Below are 13347 nucleotides of genomic sequence, written 5' to 3'. Positions count from 1 at the left end.
AGTATCCTTGACGTCCCTATTGGACCCCCTACCCCACACCCCACACAACTCACTTCATGTGCCTAGTATCCTGGGCGTCCCTATTGGACCCCCTACCCCACACAACTCACTTCATGTGCCTAGTATCCTGGACGTCCCTATTGGACCCCCTACCCCACACCCCACACAACTCACTTCATGTGCCTAGTATCCTGGACGTCCCTATTGGACCCCCTACCCCACACCCCACACAACTCACTTCATGTGCCTAGTATCCTGGACATCCCTATTGGACCCCCTACCCCACACCCCACACAACTCACTTCATGTGCCTAGTATCCTGGACATCCCTATTGGACCCCCTACCCCACACCCCACACAACTCACTTCATGTGCCTAGTATCCTGGACATCCCTATTGGACCCCCTACCCCACACCCCACACAACTCACTTAATGTGCCTAGTATCCTGGACATCCCTATTGGACCCCCTACCCCACACCCCACACAACTCACTTCATGTGCCTAGTATCCTGGACATCCCTATTGGACCCCCTACCCCACACCCCACACAACTCACTTCATGTGCCTAGTATCCTGGACATCCCTATTGGACCCCCTACCCCACACCCCACACAACTCACTTCATGTGCCTAGTATCCTGGACATCCCTATTGGACCCCCTACCCCACACCCCACACAACTCACTTCATGTGCCTAGTATCCTGGACATCCCTATTGGACCCCCTACCCCACACCCCACACAACTCACTTCATGTGCCTAGTATCCTGGACATCCCTATTGGACCCCCTACCCCACACAACTCACTTCATGTGCCTAGTATCCTGGACATCCCTATTGGACCCCCTACCCCACACCCCACACAACTCACTTCATGTGCCTAGTATCCTGGACATCCCTATTGGACCCCCTACCCCACACCCCACACCTCACTTCATGTGCCTAGTATCCTGGACATCCCTATTGGACCCCCTACCCCACACCCCACACAACTCACTTCATGTGCCTAGTATCCTGGACATCCCTATTGGACCCCCTACCCCACACCCCACACAACTCACTTCATGTGCCTAGTATCCTGGACATCCCTATTGGACCCCCTACCCCACACCCCACACAACTCACTTCATGTGCCTAGTATCCTGGACATCCCTATTGGACCCACTACCCCACACCCCACACAACTCACTTCATGTGCCTAGTATCCTGGACATCCCTATTGGACCCCCTACCCCACACCCCACACAACTCACTTCATGTGCCTAGTATCCTGGACATCCCTATTGGACCCCCTACCCCACACCCCACACAACTCACTTCATGTGCCTAGTATCCTGGACGTCCCTATTGGACCCCCTACCATACACCCCACACAACTCACTTCATGTGCCTAGTATCCTGGACGTCCCTATTGGACCCCCTACCCCACACCCCACACAACTCACATCATGTGCCTAGTATCCTGGGCGTCCCTATTGGACCCCCTACCCCACACCCCACACAACTCACTTCATGTGCCTAGTATCCTGGACATCCCTATTGGACCCCCTACCCCACACCCCACACAACTCACTTCATGTGCCTAGTATCCTGGACATCCCTATTGGACCCCCTACCCCACACAACTCACTTCATGTGCCTAGTATCCTGGACATCCCTATTGGACCCCCTACCCCACACAACTCACTTCATGTGCCTAGTATCCTGGACGTCCCTATTGGACCCCCTACCCCACACCCCACACAACTCACTTCATGTGCCTAGTATCCTGGGCGTCCCTATTGGACCCCCTACCCCACACAACTCACTTCATGTGCCTAGTATCCTGGACATCCCTATTGGACCCCCTACCCCACACCCCACACAACTCACTTCATGTGCCTAGTATCCTGGACATCCCTATTGGACCCCCTACCCCACACCCCACACAACTCACTTCATGTGCCTAGTATCCTGGACATCCCTATTGGACCCCCTACCCCACACCCCACACAACTCACTTCATGTGCCTAGTATCCTGGACATCCCTATTGGACCCCCTACCCCACACCCCACACAACTCACTTCATGTGCCTAGTATCCTGGACATCCCTATTGGACCCCCTACCCCACACCCCACACAACTCACTTCATGTGCCTAGTATCCTGGACATCCCTATTGGACCCACTACCCCACACCCCACACAACTCACTTCATGTGCCTAGTATCCTGGACATCCCTATTGGACCCCCTACCCCACACCCCACACAACTCACTTCATGTGCCTAGTATCCTGGACATCCCTATTGGACCCCCTACCCCACACCCCACACAACTCACTTCATGTGCCTAGTATCCTGGACGTCCCTATTGGACCCCCTACCATACACCCCACACAACTCACTTCATGTGCCTAGTATCCTGGACGTCCCTATTGGACCCCCTACCCCACACCCCACACAACTCACTTCATGTGCCTAGTATCCTGGGCGTCCCTATTGGACCCCCTACCCCACACCCCACACAACTCACTTCATGTGCCTAGTATCCTGGACATCCCTATTGGACCCCCTACCCCACACCCCACACAACTCACTTCATGTGCCTAGTATCCTGGACATCCCTATTGGACCCCCTACCCCACACCCCACACAACTCACTTCATGTGCCTAGTATCCTGGACATCCCTATTGGACCCCCTACCCCACACAACTCACTTCATGTGCCTAGTATCCTGGACGTCCCTATTGGACCCCCTACCCCACACAACTCACTTCATGTGCCTAGTATCCTGGACATCCCTATTGGACCCCCTACCCCACACAACTCACTTCATGTGCCTAGTATCCTGGACGTCCCTATTGGACCCCCTACCCCACACCCCACACAACTCACTTCATGTGCCTAGTATCCTGGACATCCCTATTGGACCCCCTACCCCACACCCCACACAACTCACTTCATGTGCCTAGTATCCTGGACATCCCTATTGGACCCCCTACCCCACACCCCACACAACTCACTTCATGTGCCTAGTATCCTGGACATCCCTATTGGACCCCCTACCCCACACCCCACACAACTCACTTCATGTGCCTAGTATCCTGGACATCCCTATTGGACTTGATGTTATCGCTGGCCTCCAGGTTGAACTTGTTCCTGTCGTAGGGGTCGCTGCCCGGGGCCAGACGGGTTTTGTCGATGTAGGCCAGCTCGTCAAACTGCTCCCAGGGTATGTCCCCCTCCTCCCCATCATCCTCTGGGTGGGGTTCTGACGGCCGGCTGTTGGCGTCCACGTGTATTACCTGTTTCAATATATAATATCATGGCATCCATTACCTGTTTCAATATATAATATCCCATTCAAACTGAGCCTAACTAGCTTATAGGAGTCGTACCCCATCGTCATCACACAATTCAATGTAAGTCTACAGTTTTTAAAGGTTCCCACCTAAGTTAAACCAAAATATGAAATCAACCTAAGTATCCGGACCCCCCCCCCCCCCCCCCCCCCACCCAACTTATTCACATGATATCAACCAAAGCATATAATTCATATATCAACATAACCCCATCAGATACACGGGATATCAACCTAAACCCATCAGATTCTCGTGATATCAACCTAACACAGGGGTCGGCAACCTGCGGCTCGCGAGCCGCATGCGGCTCTTTTGATGTCAGGATGCGGCTCGCCATTTCCATAATAATTATATTATTTTATTTCATAACTAATAAAAATAATATACTGTAAAAACAACTTTAAAGAAGATAAAAACAATGAGAATAGGTGGAGTAGAGCGTATACAGACAGCTGGCAGCTACTTAGGCACAAGGCCCAGCCCCACAACTGTGATGTGGCCAGCCCCGTGGAAGTAGTCCCGTGCTTTCCAATACCGTAGTGCAATTGTTTTTTTTTTATATTTTCAATAGTAATTGTTTTTTCATTCAGAAGTCACTTTTTATGTGTCAGTGTGCATTAATTTGACTTTAGTGACATAGTTTCTTAGTTATTAGCTACTAAATTGGGTAGGGATCGTGCTATAGTTATGTAATTTTATTTTATTATCCTAGCAGAACTAGCTAAAATACTATGTTTTGTGCGAAAACATGTGTATGTTTTATATGAATAGTGTTTCAGACTTAAACCCATTTATTTTAAATCTATCTACCTAATCTTAATCTTATACCATAATGATAGAAAAAATTTGTTAGTGGCTCTTTGAAAACTGGGAAATCATGTAAATTTTAATTTTTGGCTCTTCCGCCTCAAAAGGTTGCCGACCCCTGACCTAACCCTATCAGATTCCCGTGATATCAACCTAACCCTATCAGATTCTAGTGATATCAACCTAACCCCAACATAATCACAAATACCACTAACCCCAACATATTCACACATACAACTAACCCCAACATATTCACACATACAACTAACCCCACCCCAGCACTCACCAAACCCATATCTCCCACACTAGAAACAAACCCTAACCCTAACCTGTCTTGACTCGGCTCTCGCCACCTCCGGCCCCCTCGGCCGGTGTACGGACGAGACCAGCACATCACGTGATTGTTTGGGCACAAGTTGCTGGTGTTCCTGGAACTTGAGAACTTGTTGCAGGTGCTCCCTCTGGCGTGGTATAACAAAACCGTCGGGTCCTAGATCAATATGGGCGCCGTCTAGATCATTCTGGAAAGTACACAACAAATAAATGCAATATGGGCAACGTCTAGATCATTCTGGAAAGTACACAACAAATAAATGCAATATGGGCAACGTCTAGATCATTCTGGAAAGTACACAATAAATACATGCAATATAGGCGCCGTCTAGATCATTCTGGAAAGTACACAATAAATAAAGTCATAACTTTGACTAGGCTTAATAGGCTATATTCTCTCGGGTGATAAGGGGAGGTAAATTACGAGCGTTGATAAGTATCATCCACCGATGATTGAATGTAAGGCCGGGCGCGCATAGTGTTGAGTACACAATCATTTCATTTGGTCAGAGAAACACTACTTCATCTGGAACTTCTGTTTAATATCGCCGTATACATTACTACGAATTTGAACTTAGCAACACGTAATTCAAACCAAAACTGTATTTAAAATAATTTGAAGGCACGTATTGGAGATTATTTTTTTAAATAAGAATTTCTTTTACCACGGACTAAAAAGATGACTATTTGATCAACTCAACACAAAACTACCTTAAATTCTTACATTTCAGAAGTCATTTGAGTACCGGCTAAAAAGTCATACGGAAATTATTCGAACGTAAAAAAAGAAAGAATGACGAAGACGACCCATCTAAAACCGGAAATGTTCACACAACAAAAGGCTTAGTGGTGTGTGCGTGCGTCGGAAAATTCTCCTCGGCGACACTGAAAAGTACTTTATTTCCATGCACAGGTCTAGGGCATTATAGAGTGAAAAATATAGAAATACGCCATCTTTCAGAAAAAAAATTACACCCGTCCCCGCCGTATCTTTCATTTTCTATAGTCAGATAGGTAAAGTAGATTTCAATAAAGAAAACTATTTGAAGTTAATAAAAACGGGGAAACTCAATCTGTTTCATCAGGAATGTCTGGCTGGTGTGTGGTAGGAAATGGGCAAATCTCACTGTATGGTTACGTGGGACGGGCAAGACGAACCACTGTAAATGGACGTATGTGGGGGGGGGGGGGGGAGGCAAGACGAACCAAATGGAGGTAAGGTTATGAGTAAGGGAGGAGCAAGACGAACCACTATTACGTGTCAACATGTTGTGCGCCATATGGACGTACTTCAATATACTTTATCCATGCAAGAAAGATCCACAACACAGCAGTTGCTTGATTTTGGAGTTTTCTCCCCTGGACGGGTTGCGGTCCCTGAACTTGGAACAACTGGAGTTAGCAATCATGCGCTCTCCCTCCCGACCACGCCGTTCCCTGGTAGCTGGTCTGATTTAATTTTTTTTATGTCATGTGTGTTTTATTTGTTTAACTATTACTGATAACTTGCATCGTTGAGAAAAATTTCATCAGAGAATAAAACTAGTTTTCATTTAATTAGCTAAACAATATTTCCAAAAGGAAAGTTCCAAACTTTAACCCTAAAATGTACACTGTTCAATGTAGCTCATTTGATCTAGTGTTTTAGCCATTCTTTATTTGAACACTATGAATATTTCAATTCCAAAAGATAGATACATATTCTAGCGAATCACTAAAGCTAATAACCTTTCAGCCATTTCTGAACGATTGTGATCTCTAATCAAACAAACCACCCATTTCCAAATGTAGATTTTTTCAACCATGCAATAACTTTTGGCTCTAAATGCTGTCCACACTACACTTGAATTTGTAAAATGAAGGGGGAGAGGGGTGGGATATGGGAGGTAGCATTACATTTGAAAAATCATACTAAAAATCATACTATCTACTTAGAGACCACTTAAAGAAACAAGTTAGGGGACGGCGTGGCCTAGCGGTAGGGATCTAGACTGCTAACCCGAGAGTCTCGAGTTCGAATCCGGGTACCTGACTTACGTTAGGGAAAGTAAAGGCGGCTAGGCATAGTGCTGAACACGCTATCCCTTCATATGCCGAGGTCAATGAATCAGATGAACTTCATCTGCCCCATGTGTCTTTAGCTCGAACGGGATTAAGAAGAAGAAGAAAGAAGTTATCATTAATGATGTAATGATGTAACAACATTAAAAACCAACACATACCAAAACTAGTTCCTTAGGTTTTTACAACTTCGGTGGGTTTATTTTTTTACTGTATGAAATTATCCTCCCCCCTCCCCACCCATACTCCCCCCCCCCTCCCTCCCTGCCTGCAGTCACATGTTGTAAGCCCAACAAATACAACAACATTTGTACTACCAACCGGACAAGCATGATGCGCTACACACATTCAACAAGTGTCTTATCACCCCCAGATAGCAGGGAGTCGAGTGCTTTATACGGTACCAAAGTACATGCTAATATGTTACGAAAGTCAGACACTGGTTTGCTCAGGTCCCTACATATTCATTTCAACTCCAAAAAAAAAAAGAGTGGATTTTTTTAAAGCGCTTAACAAACGAAACATTAAATAGGACCTGTATGTTTGACCGATATTTTTGCACATTTTTTTTCTTCCTATTCGCGTTGTTGAGCAGTTTACAACTTAGGCGTAACCGGTAGGGGATTAGGCGGGGCGGTTGCTCCCCTTAAGTGTGCCTTTCTCGGAGATTTTTCAAGAAAAAAAAAAATCCATCGCTGTCTAAATTGAACACTAATACGCGTTTTTTTTAAGAACTAAAATATGAAACTGTCAACAATTATGTTCGTCTTATTATGTCGAGTATTTTGATAACAACTGGAGCATCCCGACATATATACAAACATTACACAAATGTGAAATAAACAAACAAACAATTCGTACATTAACCTACATAAATAATAATTGAATACCAACACAGCAATTCAATTTTACAGACAGAATAAAAGAAAATTCATGCTGCACACTTGCACCGATGATTAAACAGACGGCTCGTGTTGAGGTGTGTATAAAGATAAATGAATAGAATCTAATTATGTTTCAGCCTGCATGTTTTCTGTCCAATACCAACTTAACGCGACAGATGTTGCGGTGTGACAGAAACATGGACGTATCGTTTCGTAGGGTATACAAAAGTTACCTGTTTTTATAGAACTCTGTGGTTTTAATCTTTTTTTTAAAACATTATTGAACATTAAACACTGATATTAAACTAAGTGGAAACTACTAGATTAAAGGGAAACAACTAATGAACTAAGAGGAACAACTAGTAGACTAAGGGGAAACAACTACTATACTAAGGGGAAACAACTAATAAACTAAGAGGAACGACTACTAGACTTAGGGGAAATTACTACAATACTAAGGGGAAACAACTAATAAACCGAGAGGAACAACTACTAGACTTAAGCCAAACAAACACTAGACTATGGGGAGGTTAAGAAAACAACCGCTAAACTAAAAAAAAATATAACAACTAGACTAAAGGCAAATAACCACAACAATAAAGGGGAATAACCATTAGACTAGAGTGAAATAAACACTGCACTAAACCAACTACAAATAGAGTTAAGGGAAACAACCATTGTGCTCAAACGACAGGGACCAAAACGGAAGCAATAGAGACCGAACACTCGATAGCTGCCAGCGGATAGCAAGCGATACGAGTTTAAACTGATCAAATGGTTTTCATCACGCGGGGTATTAAAAGCCTCCATTTGTTCACACGTATTAAAAATGCATGTTTTGTATCAAATGTTGGTTATTTCCCTTGTAAAATATTTCAACACGACAGACAACTCATATCAGTAACGATAGAGTTAGCCGTCGTTATAAATATGGTTTTGTCTCTACAGAAATATAAGAGACATACACAAAAGCGGTAGGTTGTGAGAGATGGACGATAGAATAACAAGATATTTCTCATGTATATATCACGACAAGATCTATTTTTATCAGATATATCATGAAAAGGTCTCTTATGACAAAGCTATATATTGACATCGTACTTTTAAAAGTTATTTTCGACACGGCTTTTTTTTCACATAATATTTTCAAATTTGTTATTGTATATATTACAGTATATATTTCATTAAGGTATTCATTGACAGCGTATTTTCCAACCAGATATTTGAGAACTTGGCACAACAATAAACCAAACAAGAAGAGCCGCCAGTACTGAGTTTACCACAAACAAGACCCGGAACATAACTAGACTCGTTGAATAGATGACTGTGCTAGAGTTTCTTGTATCACATCGCCTCACATACAAAAGGTGTATTGTAGTCAGTGAGGTGTAAGGTGTTTTTACGAGGAAATTAAAACAGTAGGTTCGTGGAGGCTTCAAATGAACACAAAATAAATACACAAAGATTACAAACACCAATTACACCAAAAAAGGTTCCAACTACAAATAAACCACAAAGTTATTCAGCAGCAACCAAATCAAAAAGGTGTTTAAAAAATCATAAACCACCAATATCCCAACACCTATTTAACAACCAGAGGTGTCCAAATACAAAGAAACTATCAAATGTGTTCACAATCTATTCAACCACCAAATGTGTCTAACTACAAATAAAACACTACAAATAAAACACCAAGAGATCCACCAAGGTTTGTCGCCTAAAACAGAGACACTTCTAACTAGACCGTGTAGCAACATTATAAAAACAACGCCCAGTCCCTCCAATAAGAGGAGGGATTGAGTGGCTATTCTTTTTCTCAATATCATGGGCGTGACATGGGCGTGACACGGGGGTGACAGGGGCGTGATGCGGGCGTGACATGGGTGTGACATGGGCGTGATGCGGGCGTGACATAGGTGAGACATGGGCGTGAAACGGGCGTGATGCGGGCGTGACATGGGTGTGACATGGGTGTGACATGGGAGTGATGCGGGCGTGACATGGGTGTGACATGGGTGTGACATGGGAGTGATGCGGGCGTGACATGGGTGTGACATGGGTGTGACATGGGAGTGATGCAGACGTAACGCGGGAGTGATGTACCAGTTCCTTTTAATCCTCCAACACTCCACTCTATGAGCCCGGCGATGTGTGTATCTACACCAGCACAAGAACCTGTTGTCGTCTAAGACCTTTTGTGGCCCTTCTGTTTACACAAGCAGCCTTTTGTCAGTCGACAACTTGGGCGCATTGACAATACCTTTTCCTAGGATTATTTACACTTTTTTTAACCATTGAGATCTTTAACAAATGTTTTTATTTCTCTTAAAACCCTTGGCACACGTACTTATTTTCCTTGAAAACGTTTGCAATTATTTCTTTCTGAATATCCCTTACAATTCCCCCCCCCCCCCCCACACACACACCCTCTCTCTACTCTCGAGCTTAATGACAATCATCAGAATTTATGTTTACTTTGTCATTGCCTGAAATGAGTTACATCCGGTTCTTTATAATCTAGCATCTATTTTTTTTTTTTGGAATACAACAAAGACGGTTCTACAACTGTGGTAGAAGCCATCGTACACAAGAGAAAAACCCAAGCGGGAGTGGAAATTTCTGTTGTCAAATATAGATGTAACAGTACATCTCTTGGGTCAGGTAAGTCTAGATTACCCTGGTAGTTTTGGCGATTCGTTGACTTCAATTGTCGTTTGTTTTTTTTTAAAAAGGCACTGAAAGTTCATATTTATAAAACAAAAGTTAGCATTCGTGTGTGAATGTTTCATTTTAAACTGTAATTTAGAGGAAAATTTCCAGCTTTTGATTTTCGCCTATCCCTAACCAAACCTGAATGTTGTCCATCCCGGGGAGGGGGGGGGGGGGGGATGCTCAATAAGATGTGAACCCTCGGTATTCAAAGGACCTGGTTTTTCACAATATGAGAACCGCTGGCCCATAATCCTAGAACTGTCCACTCCCAAGTTCAAGGTTGCTGTCAGACATTTTTATATAAGGTATATCCCACCACCCACACCAATAAACAAACAAAAACTACCTTGCCCTACTTCTCCCCTTCCTCTCCCTCCCCCCACCATCCCAATGCAAATGCCCGTCAGATGAAAGTGAAAGTAACAAACGACCTAGGGACGACCAGCGTACCAAGTGGTGTGGGTCCACGACCACGGTGTCCGCGCGCTACCTCGACTGCCAGGTGTAATACGTCACTCACGCGACGACGTCCCCCCCCCCCTCCCCCCTCGCTCTGACACGCTCGTGATTAAAACGTCACATTCCTGAGGGAGGTAACGGGGTCGGGGTTTATTCTTGGGAGGTTTGTGACTGTTTTAAAAGTACTTCGCTAAAGTCAGCAAAGTATGGCTACTAAACCATGTTGGTGTGTGTTGGCGGTTTGCGTCTGAGTTTAGAGTACATAGCCGGTACGTCAGAACACATGTGGTCAAACCACCTATGGTCAAAAGCCCTCTATGGCCAAAGCCCCTCCGATCAAATGGTCAAAACACCTAGTCCTATAACCTTCACAGACAAGCAAATACTACAGCTGGACTATCTGGCGACCAGAAAAGGAATAATTCGGTCCAAATTTTAATTAATTCATAAAAAATTAATTAGGCGACCAATTAAGTCAAATTAATGTCACGATGCATTGTCTTTATGTCTTGACCCACGTACCAATTACGAACCGTATCTGTTAGTTAGAAGTTCCTGCAATTTCACACGGCCGTTTCGATCTAGACAGACAGACTGACTGACGAGGAAGCAAGTTAAATAAAAGCTTGTAAAAAAGAAAAATCTTCTAGCATATAAACGAAAACCACAGAAAGTAAAGGAAATAACACTGTTATCACGTTTAAATCCTCACCCCACCCTACTGCGTCTTACAGTCTTATAGCTAGGGTTGGTCGAGGGTTGTGGGAACTGAACGATTTGCTCCATAGATAGCCATAGCCAGCCTCTGGTCAACTATGGCACATCGTGACAACAAGCTGATTATAGCCTAGCGTGAGTCTGAAACAAACATCATCCCGCGATTATCAACCAGATCTACACACGCGCTAGTGAAGACAACAAGTCAAAACACAAACATAAAGGATCAACCGGAGCTGGGCAAGCAGCGAACAAGTAACAGAAGATTCAATGTTAAGTGAGCGGTGTTGTCACGCTGGTGAAGGAGATCACGGCAATCACATCAAGTCTCACACATAGATTCAGGGAGTCGGATGTCTGTGTCCGAGAAGGCCGGAAACATTTTCAAAAGGGACCCCCGACTCTAGACTAACATTTTCATTGTGATTTCTTTCCCATCAAACTGAATGTTACAGCTGGGTATGAACGGATGGAAATAGTTAAATGAAAAATACAATTAAATAGTTTAAAAAAATTAAAACACAAATAGGACTATTACTATAGCCCCGTTCCTGGGAGCCCACCAAGGTTTTGTCCAGGGTCCCACCAAGATATGCCCAGGGAACCCACCGAAATTTTTTTCTTATGGTCAATTTTGTCTACCACTATCTAGTTCCGACTAAGCGAAAATTATACATATAAATTTTATATAATTATTACCCTTTTCCGAAACACAATCCACCAGTAAGCCGAACCCTTCAATACACCCTATTCACATTCATCCCACCACCGTCATCACACTAATCCACTTCCCCTTAAGGTTCATAAAATAAACATAGATCTTGTATACCTAAACAACCACCTTTAAAGCCACTTAAATCATCACCAGCCTAACGATCTATCCGGCAATCCTAATGATGCGTATTGTCCTGTCCCGTAGCCTCAAACCCCTCAATATCTGTAATACATGCTGACAAATGGGTGACGCCCTCTTCCGTGTGACGTCACAAGTATACAACTCGAGTTTTCTATTTTCGATCCCAACGTATTAATATTCATGCTTTGTTTCTATATTTAAGCAAGATGAGATGGTCCAGAACGGTGATTCATCTTATTGATGTCGACAGCGGTCACTAGATCAAGACAACAGTTTATTTATTTGTGTATTTTAGTCCGTGATTAGTCCACCCACGTACTAACTATAGACTAACTGACCGTTGACTAGCTACCCACCACTCCCCCCCCACCCTACCCCCTTCCACACACACCAACGATTATTTTAGTCCATGATTAGTCCACCCACGTACTAACTATAGACTAACTCACCGTTGACTAGCTACCCACCACCCCACCCCCCACCCACCAACCGTTATTTTCGGAGATATTGCTGCATATTTTAATGCTAATGCCACCATTTAATCTGTTGTGTATAATAAACAACTCGGTGTTCACTCAAATAAACCAGACATCAACTAAAACAAAAAAAAAACAACCATTGTCCCATCATGATTTATTCATGGTGTGTTAGCTATGGGAGGGTGGCATTTTCCCTCCCTCCCCCTCATCCCCCCTCCCCATAGGGCAGGGACGGACCATTGAGAAATTCAGTTTCTTTAAGACGTCGCAGTGAAAGCAGTAGAAGACAGTAGCTCGGGGGGTCGCAAGAGGTTTGTCTGGGAGTTCTTGCTACATTAAGTGAGGAGACAGGTGAGGGGCGCTAGGGGGCCGTTTGACGGGGAGGGGGTGTAGGTGGTCTATATTGGGGAGGGGGGAGTAGATGGCCTACACGGGGGAGGGGAAATGTAGTTCGTCTACATTTGGGGGAGGGGGCAATTGGGGGGGGGGGGGGGGGTGGCAGATGTAGGTCTCCAGTGGAGGGGGGTGGCAGATGGTCTACAAAGGGGGCTGAGATTTAGGTGGTCAACAAGAGGGGGGAGGGAGGGAATGTAGATATCCTAGGTCATAGAGGGAAGATTTAGACGACATATGTACTACATGCGGGCAGGTGTAAATCATTGTCATGTTTTATAAAGATGCTGATGGTCAAAAGAAG

This window comes from Physella acuta, unplaced genomic scaffold (genome assembly GCF_028476545.2).
Source record: "Physella acuta isolate Inbredline_101_S28 unplaced genomic scaffold, ASM2847654v3 ptg001259l, whole genome shotgun sequence".
In the NCBI taxonomy this organism is placed as follows: Eukaryota; Metazoa; Mollusca; class Gastropoda; family Physidae; genus Physella; species Physella acuta.
Note: the sequence above shows the minus strand (reverse complement) of the source record.